Source organism: Microtus oregoni, unplaced genomic scaffold, assembly GCF_018167655.1.
Source record: "Microtus oregoni isolate MIOR12 unplaced genomic scaffold, Mior012 000058F_ref0000040, whole genome shotgun sequence".
In the NCBI taxonomy this organism is placed as follows: domain Eukaryota; kingdom Metazoa; phylum Chordata; class Mammalia; order Rodentia; family Cricetidae; genus Microtus; species Microtus oregoni.
Window position 1 is genome coordinate 6,794,158 of NW_024543834.1, and position 14,440 is coordinate 6,808,597.

At 41.8% G+C, this 14,440-nt stretch overlaps 1 protein-coding gene across 1 annotated transcript in view; it reads left to right on the forward strand.

Annotated features, from left to right (window-relative positions):
• Window positions 1-205: 205 nt before the first annotated feature.
• Window positions 206-14,440, forward strand: part of Vsnl1 (visinin like 1) — a 112,013-nt gene continuing 97,778 nt past the window's right edge. The window contains exon 1 of the mRNA XM_041639429.1: window positions 206-503. The gene's annotated coding sequence lies outside the window, so the exon portion shown is untranslated. The remainder of the gene's footprint in view (window positions 504-14,440) is intronic.

The window sequence follows — 14,440 nt, forward strand, 5'->3', positions numbered from 1 at the left end:
TGTCCCGGTGCAGGGGTTGGAGTTAGCTGGGCACCTTTTCCCAGTCTCCTTTCAAGTATCTGCTAAAATCCGGAGCCTTGGAATTCACCCGCAGAAACTCCAAACCCTCCATGTGAGCATGCGCCATCGCCAAGCGGCTTTTGGTCACAACTCTCCAGGCTGGGCTGTGGAGCCACCGGAGGAGGGAGGAGGCGGGGCGAGGATCAGCGAGGTGGAGGCTTGCGCGCTTGCGCACGCAGCTCCAGGGACCCTAGGTTTTTCTATGGGATTCCCAATCTGCAGCAGAGATTCACCCTAGCGTGTTGCAGCGACCGCTGGCTTTGCAAGGCGCGATCCAAGAGGGATTTAAGCAGCCCGGAGCTCCTAGAAAAGGAGCGAGAGAGAACCACTCACAGAGACGGCTTAGCCGTTAGCCCGAATTAAATATATATATATATTTTTTTTTGAAAGAACTGTTGAGTTTTATCATTTTCGTTAAGGGACGGTGCACAGCGCTATAAACTGTAAGTGGAAAATACAATCTTCGTTGCATTTTATTTTGCATGTGTAGCGCAGCCAATTGTCAGGAGATGCTTTGGCTATTGTCACATATTTTGCTTTGCATAGATGCTTTCTAAATGCATGGTGACAATTGCCTTGGTTAGCGTTAGCAGTTGAATGTGCTGCTGGTTCATGGGGGATCTTTTGGGATAACGCGGTGTGGGAAGTAGTGTTTATATGCGGCGTGTTCGGGGAACGTCGGCTAGATTTAAGACAGGTGAGACTGGGTGCTTTTTTTAGTAGAGGAATACAAATAGGTGGGTTTCCTTAGTCAGAATTAAGTAGCTTATTAAACGACTGTGAAGTTTCCCAGTTGCTGATCAAACTATTGAGCGGTTGCAGTTAAGTACCAACCTGTCATATGTGAAATTGGTGCACCATTTTTTTTTCCACCGTGGAGGAGCACAAAAGGTGTTTGCTAAGTAAAACTGAGTGGACTGAGGCTAGTGTGGGCATCACCGTTGGTTGCTATGCAGGATGCTAGTGTTTAAAATCCAAGGCGTTAGGCGCACAAGTATGTTGTTTAGTACTTAGGAAATGCTATTTCCTTTTCTTCTTCGCGATGATGAATTGTTAAGAAAGCTATTCTACAGCATCTTTGATTTTTTTTTTTTTTAGCAGAGTCAAGAGTGTCTGGTTGGGGACTCGCAAACCCTAACTAGCTACCTGACTCTGTATGCGGCATTCGCCTTCCGGAATGCAGGGCTGAGAACTGCACCCCCTGGCACCTTGCATTTGGTAATGTTGTCTTAAAGGAGAAAAGGTCGTTCTGTGTTTTGACTTAAATTGGGTTGTTCCTAGCCCGGAAAAGTAGAAGAACGGTCTTCACAAGGTCAAACCCTGTTTGAGAAAAACAGATTACCAAAGAATACCCTCCAGGGTGTGAGAATGTGTATGGGGAGGGGGTAGAGAGGCTGGGGACGCTTTTCACAGGCGAGGAGAGGGAGAGCACTCATCTCGGCAGGGATTGGTACCCAGTGAGATGCCAGAGTGGGAATCCATTTTTCCAGAGTTGCCCTCCTGTCCATATTTTGGAGACTAAAATGAGATGGGATTGCTGGTGGGTGTGGAAAACACAAAGTATACCCTGTCCCTGTGCCACTTCCCACTTGAAGACATGAGAAGTCGGGGAGTTTGATTTCTCCGTATTTTCTTTTTAATTTAAAGAAATTTTAGGCTGAAGCAAATTTAAAATGAAACTTGTGCAAACTCATTTTACCTTATTGTCATTTAAACTGTCTCCATTCGTGTGTGGCATGGGGGTGGGGTCTGCACCATTGTAAACCTTACTCGCCAGGGCACTCTCACAAGACGGGAGAGCTAAATAACCCCCAGAAAATGCTGCATTGAAGCGGGTTGGCAGAGTGGTATGAGGTAGACAAGAGAAGAGGAGCTGGTGTGTACTGGATTCCCACAGAAAAGTTGATCCGTTCTTCTGGAGTGAAACGAAATAAAAATTTCCCTGAATAGCAAGGGAGGATCATGTTAGACATCTTTTGATGATTTGATCAGTCCAGCTATTTTTCAAGCCCTCAAAGGAATATGTAATTTACTTCGATGCATAAAACCTGGGATAGAAAATTCTAGAATAGACTCTCCTTGGAAACGCAAAGTAGACATCACAGGGCTTCTCCTCTTCCTTACTCCAGGGCAGAAAGACACATTTGTGCCATACTCCTTACCATCGGTTGAGAGTTGGCATCAGTTCAATGACCCGTGCATGCGTCGCTCGGTATTGATAAATAGGAGGCAGAGGAAATGGGGAGTCACATATTAAAGATCATTGATGTTGGGTCTCAGATTCCCTGGCTCCCAGGTTGACAGGTATAGAGGCTCAAATCAGGCAGAATCCTTTAGACAGTGTCTATTTCAAACCTCTGGTTTTACAGATGAGGCCAAGCAACTAGATAAAGCCAATTAACTTCCAGTCTATGGGACAATTAAAAAGTCATGCTGTGTGTAAATATTCTCTTCACCTCTGCAGTGTACAGCATCTTCAGCTACACAGCTGCAGTTTTTGGATATGTATGCCTGGGCTTCTCGTATGGTGCGAGGTGGTTTTGCAGGGTGAGGAGGGGGCTTTTTAAACTCTTTCTCCTTAGCATCCTTCCCATTGCCCCTCACTTCTAATAAACCCACCTCATTGAGTTGCCTTTTTTCAAAAAATTTATTGTTTAGCCTGCTCTCTCTGGTGTTCTGTGCATCTTGGTCAATTTATTTAAGACCTTTAGAATTTTGGGGACACATCAGCCAACAGAGGCAAGGGTAGCTCCTGGATGAGATCTGCCTGGGGTAAATGCATTTCTCCTGGCCCAGCTCCCAGAATCCTCAGGGACTCCAGACTTCAGAGCTACTGCAGGTGCCATCCCCACCCCTCTGCCAGTCTAGCCTCTTCCCAAACTGCTGCAGCTGCAGGGATAGAGATGGAGTGGAGAAAAGAAACTGCAGGGTAAACATACAATGGACTCTGCCAAATCCCTGGCTCCTGGAAGGCAGAAGCCAAATCACAGATCCTCATCTCCAGGCTCTATGGAAACCCTCCAGGGGAAGTCACCTGGGGAGGCATGGGGGAGTGCTGTTGGGAGAAAGCTTGATGGGTTTAACCTGAAGTGAGTTTAGGAAGGAGGGTAGAGGGGTTGCTTAATCCCTTTGGAGCTCTTCAAGCACACACACAGCTTTTTTTGGATGGTACTTTCTTCCTTCCTCTTGGGGCAGCTTTCTTCACTCAGGAGCTGAACTAGAGCCCCAAAACACATTTATGGCCACTTCATTGCTTCCCCCCCCCGCCCCTTCTTCTCTTCTTTTCCTTATCCCTTGCTTTCTCCATTTCTCCCCCATTTTCTCCTTTTCATCCATAAAAAAATATTTCCAGAGTGCCTACACACAGTTCCATGCCTTTTAAAGATAATCTTGGCCCTCCTGTTCTTTCTCCAAAAATATAATCTCCCAGACACTCGGGAAGACAGCTACAACCAGCACAAATGTCCCCAGGAGGCAATGCCAGCTTTTCCTAGCCCCCAAAGGATGAAGCATGGGGGTAGGACTGTGGCAGGTGGAGGCAGGCCAGAGGAAGGCCTTGTTGATGGTTCCTTTCCATTCACAAAAGGAGCTAAGCAGCCTTAGATGTTGTTAACCCGAGGTAGCAAGGGTTCCAAGCATATGTACCAATTAACAGTGTGATGTCATTCCCTTTCTTGCTGGTAAATGTTTTCTAAAAAGGGATGATCTCTAGTCTTGGATATGTTTGTTCATTTTAAAAAAAATCTTCTTGATTTTTGGAATTCTGTCCCAGGCTGTTCTGAATACCAGGTAGCCCTTTGCGGAGGTCCAGAGGATTGCGGCTCCTAAGGGTCTTGCTTTGGTTGACTATATATGAAGTATGTTTTGTAACTGAGAACCGTGCCTGGGAATATTAATAGCCTTTCTGTACAGGACCTTCTGTATATAGAATAGCGCGGTCGGGAAGGTTGTGTTTAGTTGAATTGCATACAGATACGGATCCTGGACATTTCAGAGAGACTCCCAAAGGAGTTCCGCAGGATGGCACACAGCATTGATATCAGTAGCAAATGTGACTTCTTATTGCTAAACCTGGTATGTTAATGTCACTTCAAAAGGTCCTCTTCATTGTACTGAGTAGTTTCTGTGCACCTCAAATATGTGATTATCTAGGAACATAAAGCAGTTACTTTAATAGAAGGAATAAGGTTTATGGGGACTTAGAAGACTGTTCAGTTGGTGAAGTGCTTGCTTGCAAACATTGAGACCTGCATTCAATCGTCAGGAGCCAGATGAGAAGCTGGGTATAGCAGTACATGCTTTAAATCCCAGCACTAAGGTGGCAGAAACATGCCGGTCCTTAGGACTCAATGACTAGCTGTCCTGGCCTAATCAGGGAGCTCCAGGTCCTAGTGAGAGACTGTCTAAGAAACAAAACAAAATTAACAATAACAACTAAAGGAAAAATCAAGGTGGATAGATGGATTGAGCTTGATTTATGACTTCCATACATGAACACAGACATGTACACATACACATACATACATACAAAGAAGGGAATACATTCAACAAATCTAAGGTTGAAATAAATACCATCTCAGTTATATGTAATAGGTATAAACATTAATTCTTCTGAAAGACAGAAAAAAATGTGTAACAATAAAGAATGATTGCTATTTCTGTCTCCCATATAGTTATCTAATCCATTCTTTCAACATAAATAATGTAGATGGTATTTAAGGAAAATTATAGCCTGAAGGCTTTATGGACTGTGTGAAATCATGGTCTTTAGTATTTTCATAGTATCTATATATATATATTTCTTAGCAGAAACTAATATTTATCTGCTAAATATTTGCATGTAACATTCAGCTATAGCAAATAAATCATTTCTGTAATGATCATATACACAATTAACTTTGTTTTAAATATCTTTTGGGAAACTGAGGAAATGTCGAGTGCCTGCTGAAGAAGCATCAGACCCCAGTTGGGTCCCTAGAACCCACATAAAAGCCAAGGTCAGTGGCACACATCTGAAACCCTAGCATTGATGAGGGCAGAAACAGGCAGATCTCTGGAGCCGACGGGCCAACAAGCATAGTCGGTGAACTCTGGCATCAGTGAATGATCTTGTCTCAAAGAGCAAGATGGAGAGCAACAGAGAAAGACCTCTAGAGTCAACTCAATGTCCACGCGCACACATGCATCTGAACACATGCACCCCCATGCGCGCGCACGCATGTGCACACACACACACACACACACAGGCACAGGCACAGGCACAGACATCACACACACATACATACTCAAAAAATCTAGTATCTTCTTACTAAAATCAAATGCTATATACTAAAGAATGTTTTACAATTTTCTTTTAGTAAATATATAAGAGCATTACGTCAGTTCTTTTAAACGTAGGATGCTCGGCTGTTACAGGCTAGGCTCACAACCTGAACGACAAGAATGTCATTTTTAATCCACTCTTTTATTTCTATTTCCTTTTATTTGATTTTTTTCCTCACACAATATATCCTGGTCACAATTTCTCCTCCCTCTGCTTCTCCTAATTCCTCTCCTCCTCTCTTCCCATCTGGATCGATCCCCTTTCTGTCTCTCATTAGAAAACAAACAAGTTTCTAAGGGATAGTAATAAAATATAAGAAGATAAAACTGCTTATTTATTTATTAATAAGTAGAAAGGTGAATTAGATTGTCTATATACAAGAATTGATATTGATAAGTCAAAAATACAAACCTCGACTATGGCAGCTAAGCACTATATTTATTTAGATCATAGTCTTTGGAGCTGTGGAGTTGTGTTAATGTGATCCTGTTGTGAAGGGACCATAACATTGCATTTCTCATTTATGGTTTGCATCTAATGACGGTTTTCCTAAGTGAATCAAAATAATTTGAGCTGCTCGTGGCCCAACTCATTGAGAATTTAACTGGGCAAAGGATCTTGGGAATGCATTAGGAACTACTTAATGAATGAAACAAAATGGAATAGCCAATTCCTGAAGAATCCTCAAGGAGATCCGATGCTTTACTATTAAGGTGCCTGTGGATACATTACAAGTTAGCTACTTCACGCATACAAGCCAAGCTGGGTAAGTTTCCTTTTCTGGATGTCTCCATTGCCTTGGCACAGTGCTGACCTTACACTGATAACCACCAATTGTTTACTTTTGATAAAAAAAAATATAGCTCTCTACATTATTTCCAATGGCTTATTGAATAATGTCTGGGTGAACATTTTATACTCTTTTGTACAAATTACAGTTAAGACCTGGAGTACTCTCATGCACCAAGTAGCTCTCAATCTCTCAAGACAGACAATACAATAATTGCTGGCCTTTTTTTTTTAAAGAAATGGGGTCTCTTTTAATTAAAAATATTTCATTTTTAAATATTGTCCATAAAATACAGTACTAGCAGATCAGAATTATTATCAATTATTATAGACCCATAAACAGAATCTTATTTCTCTACTCTTCCTCATATAAGTACCTTTCTAAAAATAGAAACTATAAATATATTCTTCTTTTCTATCTTTGTGTTTACTTACTATCTCTGAGGCCAGAAAAGACCTAAAACTGTTGACAAGCCATGTATAAATAGATTTCTTTTTGCAAATTGTTACCATGTTGACTGTATTTCAAAGCACAGGTAAACTTTCATTAAGGTGACTAAGAAGAACGTAATGTTTGCACTTTAGAATGATTGCTGTGGTTGTTGGTTTCCTACCCAGCAGCCTCTGAATCGCAGGCTGCCCTGCTGGTTTGTATTTTGCACTGGCTGTGTTCATTTGTTGCATTCACAAATTTGTCTCTAATTTCTCGAGAGCCGGTATTTAAATTCTAAGTCAACCGTCCCTCTGGAGACTCCTCAAGTGTTATCAATAGTGGTGACATATTAGTGCCATCACTTTATGCGCAAGTGTCAGCTGGTGTTGTTCGCATCTTCAGGAGGAACTCTTGCTCGTTGAAATTCTTGGATTTGGGGTTTTATGAGGTCGTCAAAACTCTTAACAATATTTACTCCAAAATTCGAATCCTCGTATAATTTTTACATGAAGCATTTGATGTTATGTTTTCTTGTTCACACAGCAAGTCCTATGCAAAGTTAAAATGTAAAAGAAATTTAATTTGCAGATACAAAGTTGTTAGTTTTCCTTTAAATGATGGTAAAAGTTTTCATTTCTCCAAGCGAGATGGAAAGCATCCTTTCGAGCCTCTGTCAGTTTAGATCGTGTTGCGGAAACTCACCACGAAGATTCGACTGAGCTTAAACAAAATGACAGGAAACATAGTCAAGAATGTTCAGGTGGTCATGGTAGCCCAGGACTGTGTGCTCAACAACTTGAGGAAATAAGGAAGAAAAGCGGCAAGTTCAGGGTCTGGAAAAGGACTTGGGAAAGTGCTTGCTGCATAAGCATGAGGACCTGGACTCTATTCCCAGCACAGGTGTGAAAAGCTGGGCGCCATGACAGGAGATCCCTGGAGCTTGCTTGCTAGCTAGCCGGACCAGCTGCACTGGTGACCTCTAAGTTCAGTCAACTGGAAAAAAATAAGACAGAGAAAGATACCAACATCAACCTCTAAATTACACATATGTGTGCACACACACTCACACAAGATAGAGACACACATGTAGATATATGTATTAGCACATATACATCAGCACACTCAAGCACATAAATATATGTTCAATCATAGGGACACATGTAGATCCATGTATCAGCACACATACATCAACACACTCAAATACATAAATACACACACATTTACACATACAGGATCACAGAGACACACATGTAGGTCCATGTATCATCAGTACACATATATCAACACACTCAAATATGTAAGTACACACACAGGATCGCAGAGATTCACATGTAGATACATGTATAGCACACATAAATCAGGGCAATCAAATACATAAATATACACACAGGCTCACAGAGATGCGCATGAAGATCCATGTATCAGCACACATCCATCAACACATTCAAATACATAAATACACACACACACACACCTGATATAGCTACAGAGCGCAATCAGAGCCAGCCGAAGCAACTTAAAAAGACTTTGCCTCAAAATAAAATAAAGAAGGGGGTTCAGATACAGCATAAGATCCCAGGTTCAATCCTCAGTATTGGGGGGAAATGAAAATCTTCAAGCCAAGTTCAACCAGATAAAATCCTGCAGTTCAGTATTTTATTGGTTGTATGACCTTCTATAAATTAGTTCATCCCTCACACTCATTTCTGAAGTCATTTACAGCCCTCTTGAATAAAAAAAAAGTATGTATGGAAAACAAACCCTCATTACTGAAAATATGCAATAAATGATAGAATATCCTTGCCGTCATCCTTTTCACCAAGAATCAATACTGTTTGGGTCACTAAGTTGTCGTATCATTTAGTTATTGTAGAACAACCTAAAATAAGGTATTGTGACAACCCTCAAGAAATTATGCCTAATAAAGAACATGGATACAATACAGTAAGTCCAAGTGAAATGGGGGAGGTAGAGGCAAGAGACTCAGCAACTCAAGGCCACGTGGGTTATAGGACTTCTTGTACTGAAAAGAAATAAATAAAAGCAAAGGTGGTTTCGATGCACCGAAGAAGAAGGTCGGGAAGAAACAGATGCCTGCGTGGAGACCTCAGACTCCTAGTTTCTCTCATTCCTCCTTTGGATGTACCTTCTTCATTGTCTCCATCACTCCTCCATGTGATATCTACATATAGCTGAGAACTGCAAAGGCAGCTTCAAGTTCGTTTCCTAACTGAACACATATAAGCTTACCTATAGGTTGGTACTTGGTGGGCAAATAGTATGGCTCTTGACTTCCGTTTCCGCCCTACAGCTGAGCACCAAATTTAGTAAAAAAAGCTCAAGAGCTCTGCCTCGTTCATGGGAAAATGTTATACTTTGAAGCTACTATCCTTCACTACCTCCCAAAACACACCCTCCTTCTAGCTCCCCTACTACTCCAGCTCACCCCGTGACTAATCTTCCTGCCTGTGTCTGTGGGAGGAGTCTTTTAGAATCTCTTTCATTCTTTTCTCCCAGGGCTTTTACAGTTTAAAATAAAAATTCCAACAGCTCTTTCCCATTAAACCAAAAACTTGTTGGCATTTTTTCTACACACACACACACACACACACACACACACACACACACACACCATTACACCATGATCGTACTATTTTAAGAGCTGTTTTCCCCTTCTTCTAACTCTTCCTCATTTACTGGGTGACTTAAGTACCTTTCTAGTCTTCAGGTATAAACATCTTTTTCTCCCTTTGAGGTTGACAAATGTTGGTCCTGCATTTTGAGGCTTCCATATATAAAAAGAAGAGTCCCAGGTGAATCCCAGAATGGAGCAGGGCTTTTGGTTCCAATCTTTGGTGCTGATTTTCTTAGTAGGAGTGCTGAGGGCCATCATACTTGCACATGTAGCAACTGAAATAGTTTGGCACCTAGTAAGCAATCCCTCCCACACAGACCTCCTCCTTTTCCTCTGCCCATCCCTCTCCCTCCTGCCCACCTTTTCAGGCTGCACTCACTATTTCTCCCAGTCCAGCATAGATGAGTTCGGCTGCATTTTTTTCAAGTAGGTTTGAGGTGGAATTATAGTTAATACACATGTATGCCAGGTAGAGTTGCGAACGCAACCTTAGTAAAGCCGTGCTAACCAAATCGATGTCCTAGCTTTGAGTTGTATTTCTACATCTATTTGAAAAAATTTTCCGTCATTGACTTAAGATACATTTCCAACTAAAGAATCCAAAGTGTCAGGTGGCTGACGTTCAACTGACGGCCCAGTCCCCTCCCACTCTAGTGGCTTGATGGTGTGTGTCACAGGGTCAGGGGACATCTACCCAAACCCAGTCACCCTTTCAACTTTGTCTTCCCTTTCCTTCGCATTCTCTTCCGAGGGTCCTCTCACACATGGAATGCATTCCAGGAAGCACCATCCTTCACTTGTGCCCGCTCTGCCACTGTCATTCATGTACGCTTTGCTCATCAAGGGAATGTCGATCAAATAACACCTAGAAAATGGCAGAAATCGAGCCCATAAGTCTGCATTGCCGAATATATGGATATCAGGGTTAGACTCCAAAAACCTTCAGTTGCTGTGGGCTTTAGAGGAATGCTCTAATGTAAATAGGTCATGAACAAAGGGTAGTCCTCAAATAGAAGTGAAGGAAAAAAATACATACATGCATACATACATACATACATACAACATACACATACATACATGATACATTCTCTGCTTCTTCAGGACACTGTCATTGATGGTTTACTAAATTTTTAAGCAAAATGTTTTAAAGAAGGGGGGGTCTGTAGAGATGTCTCAGCTGTGAAGATAACTTACTGCCTCTGCAGAATGCTCAGGTTTAGCTCACATGGTGGCTCAAAACTGTCTACAGCAACTCCATTTCCAAGGGATCTCATGGCCTCTTCTAACCCCAATGGGCACTAGGTATAGATGTGGGACACATACATACATTCTCGGCCAGCACTTACACACATAAAATAAGAGTCAATCAATCTTAAAGGCCACAGTAGAACCACTGCTTCATAACAAACAAAAGCTCATGGAGATGGCACTAAGATGGCATCTCCATAGACTTCCCAGTTTGGCATAGTTGGAAGTGGTGATGCAAAGTTGGTAGCAAGGGCATGGTAGACTTTATTCCTTGAAGAAACTTTTCCAAAACTCAGCTTTTCTCAAAGACTTCTGTAGAAACATTCCTGGAGGGGAAATTTTCTGTTGTATGGCATCTTTACCTACAGTTCGAATTTTCACACTAGTAATGACTATATTTGGTCCTGTGGTCAAGGCTACGGGGTCTATTGAAGCTTGAGTTAACTCTGTTTCTAAGGCTGTCGCCAAAGGGACCTTGTGCGAGAATGCGCTTATTAGAGTTTTCTTTTGTTTCTGGAGTGCTCAGTCAGGAAACCAGCTTTAAGGAGACCAGAAGGTGAACTCTGGGGTGAGGGTTGCATGGAGGTCAGGACTAATTACGGGACTAATTAGATATGTGTTTCAGATGTCAGAAACACATATCTTGGCATCGTGGGGCTCAACCTTGGAGAAGTAACTTCTCTTCTCTGAGTTATTATATCCTTCAGTGAAACTTTGACCTGGCCTGTTTAATTAGCAGTTAGGGGGAGAGTTGAGCATTTGTGAACATGCACCACACATTGTATGTGAGGGGAAGGAGAGTATTATTATTATTATTATTATTATTATTATTATTATTATTACTTAGCTTTAGAGTTTTAGGTTAACCCCAGTTTCTAAGAAGGTAACTCAAAAATCAAGATACTGATCTTGGGGAAGTTTTACATAAAGTCTCTGTCTGCTAAAATCTGTCCTTCTGCCCTTCTGTTCCTTCCCACTCCAACTGCAGGCCCGAAGGTAGGATGATAAATGTCACAGAGCTACAGCACCAATAACCAAATTCTGATCCTTTCTTAGGAACCCAAATCTAGGCTTCCTAACAGAAAATATTGTCCCCTCTTGGCAGCTCTGGGGACGTATTATAATCGCTGTATTCACAGTAGATCTCCTGCAAAATTGGAGAATACCAGAAAAAAGAAAGTATGGCTGGCAACACCTGGCTCATTCAGGTGACATGTCACTAGAGACCAGTAGAGTAGGAGTAATTAGGAAGTTGACTGTGCGATGCCCATCACTGAGGTGTGTGTCATCCCTCACACATCTCAGAACAGTGAGAAATGGCCTGGATCTGACTCACAGGACACTAACGTCCAGGATGCTGTGACCCTGCTCATAAGATCTTGCCTATTTTCTGCGCCATCCTCTACCCTCACCGCCTGTCCAGAGCAGATGAGAGAAAAAAGCAAGACCCATTACTATTTCCTCATCATGACTACATCACAATGGGCTGAGAGGCAGACGTGGTTGTGCATGCCTGCGAAGTCAGCACTCACGAGTCAGAGCCATGAAGACGCTGGTGAAGACGAGCCTCATCCACATAGTGAGTTCCAGGCCACCTGAGACCACAAAATGAGATTCTGACTCAGAAAACCAAAAACAAATAAGACTGTGCTGAAAAAAAGAAAGAAAGGAGAGAGAGAGAGAGAGAGAGAGAGAGAGAGAGAGAAACCAAACTGAATACAAAGTACAAATTTATGTGTAAAGGATGCTAAGGCTTTTAATTTCTAAAATAATCATTTTCTGACACCCAAAAGTAATCTGAAAATATATAGATCAGAGGCCAAGGAGATGGCTAGTGAATAAGGACATTCGGTGCCTAACCTGGCAACCTAGGTTCAAACTCCAAGAACTGCACCCCTTGCCAATATACATGAAAAATTATTCTAATAAAATATTTTACTATAAATATAGACTAGTCCAAGATAATACACCAGGTTAGGAAAGGGAAACATGATAGGGCATGTTTGAAACAATAATGGGAGCAAACTATATAGCAAACCCATTCAGGAAACTGATTTTGGCTTTGAGGAATAAGACAAAATGGTATGATTCTTAAAGTGAGAGGACCTGACCAGAATTGCTGTGTGAATAGTAGACAAGCTGTAGTGTGAACTGAGAGCGGGGAATCATTAGGAAAGAGACACGGACTGAGGTCACCCAGAACAAAGGGGAAACTGGAAAAATTGACTCTCTTCCAAAGAGGTGTTGTTAGAAGCTAGCATGCATAGAAGGTTTCTGCCGCTCATCTTGCCTGTGAGCCAAGACTGGATTCAAATGACTGAGCCTTTCCGTGGGCCATAATAATAACAGTCAGCTATTCTGTAATGAGCTTAGCACGTCCAAGGAACTGTGCTGGAGATTTCTGCACATGGCCTCTTTGATTTCATGTCGCAGGTCTATTAGGTGAGCACTTAGGGTGAGTCATTCCATAGCTGAGAAAGTGGGTCTCAGAGAGGAAACCTTGTGTGCCCAGACACACAAAGCTACTCAGTGGGGGTCCTATTCAAACCCAAGGACCCCTGTCAACCCCCAACCACACTACAGGGATATCTGTATTCTACTTATATGGAAAGTATACACAGTAGAGAGGATTTAGCAGTTTCCATGTGCCCATCAACTGGCTCTAAGGGCCATTGTAAAAGACACTTGGTTTAACTTCTAGTACTAACCACCCCCTCCAGTGGATTAGTTTCAATACATTAAGACACGCTACCATTTCATATATGACTGTTTAAATGTATATCTTTATACATCTTTAAACATATCAACAACACTATCAATACCAAAAAAACATACCTAATATTTCCAAATATTCATTTACTGCTTGAATCTCATGGTGATGAGTCTTCAATGTCAAGTTGACCCTGGATAGAGTCATCTAGGAGACACACCACTGGCCATGTCCGTAAAGGTGCTCCAGAAAGATTAACCTAAGAAGAGAAACCCCCTTACCCCATGAATGTAGACAGCAGTATCCTGGGAATCTGGGTCCCACACTCAACACAACAGGGGCAAGAAACCTTGATGAGCACCATCATTCTTCTTTCCCCGTTTCCCGGCTATGACACAATGTGACTAGCCACCTTGCGTTTCTACTGCCATGCCTTCCCGGCCATGATGCGCTGCTTGGACCTTCATCAAGTGTTTTCATGACGTATATTGTCACAAAAAAAAAAAAAAGAAATGAAGAGAGTGACTTATACAAATCTCATAAGTACCCATATTGTTTATTTGAATAAGAATTTAAATGAAGCCTCCACATCTCAGGTAGGGAACAATCGGCAGCCAGTTTTATCCAAAGCAGAATTGCTTCTCCACAGAGATAAATACAGTGTAGATGGGAGAGTTCTGCTGTGTGTCTGGTCACAAACAAGCTCCAAACACTTTGGAATACAAAAATTACACCCTGAAATTAATAGCAAGGACTACTGCCATGTATTTGGAAGTACTTAGAAGAATCTCTGGCATGTATAAGGTCCTCATTGAATTCTGATTTCCTTCTGAAGAGGAAAAGGAGAAAAAAATGTAAGGGTAGTCCAAGAAGCTTGAAGAAACTTCTTGGAGTGCTTTGGCTACTGATCCTTGGAGAACATCCTGCATTTGTCTCTGGACCACAGTTGTGCCAAAGTGGCTAATGACAAACAGCTTCCAGTCTTCCCCACCAATGTATTTCAAACCCTGCAACGTTTCTCACACAAAGAAGAAGGCTGTGACTTTAAAATTATCTCAAATTCAGAAATATTGCAACATTAAAATATTTACCTTCATGCCAATTAAATATTTAAAATGAGCTTTGCTGTTATATATTGTGGCCAGAGGCTCCAATGAGGTCTGAGCGGTGAATGGAAAACAAACTAACAGAGCTGAATTAGCTACTTTTGTGTTGTTGTTATACAATACTGTTACCAAAGGC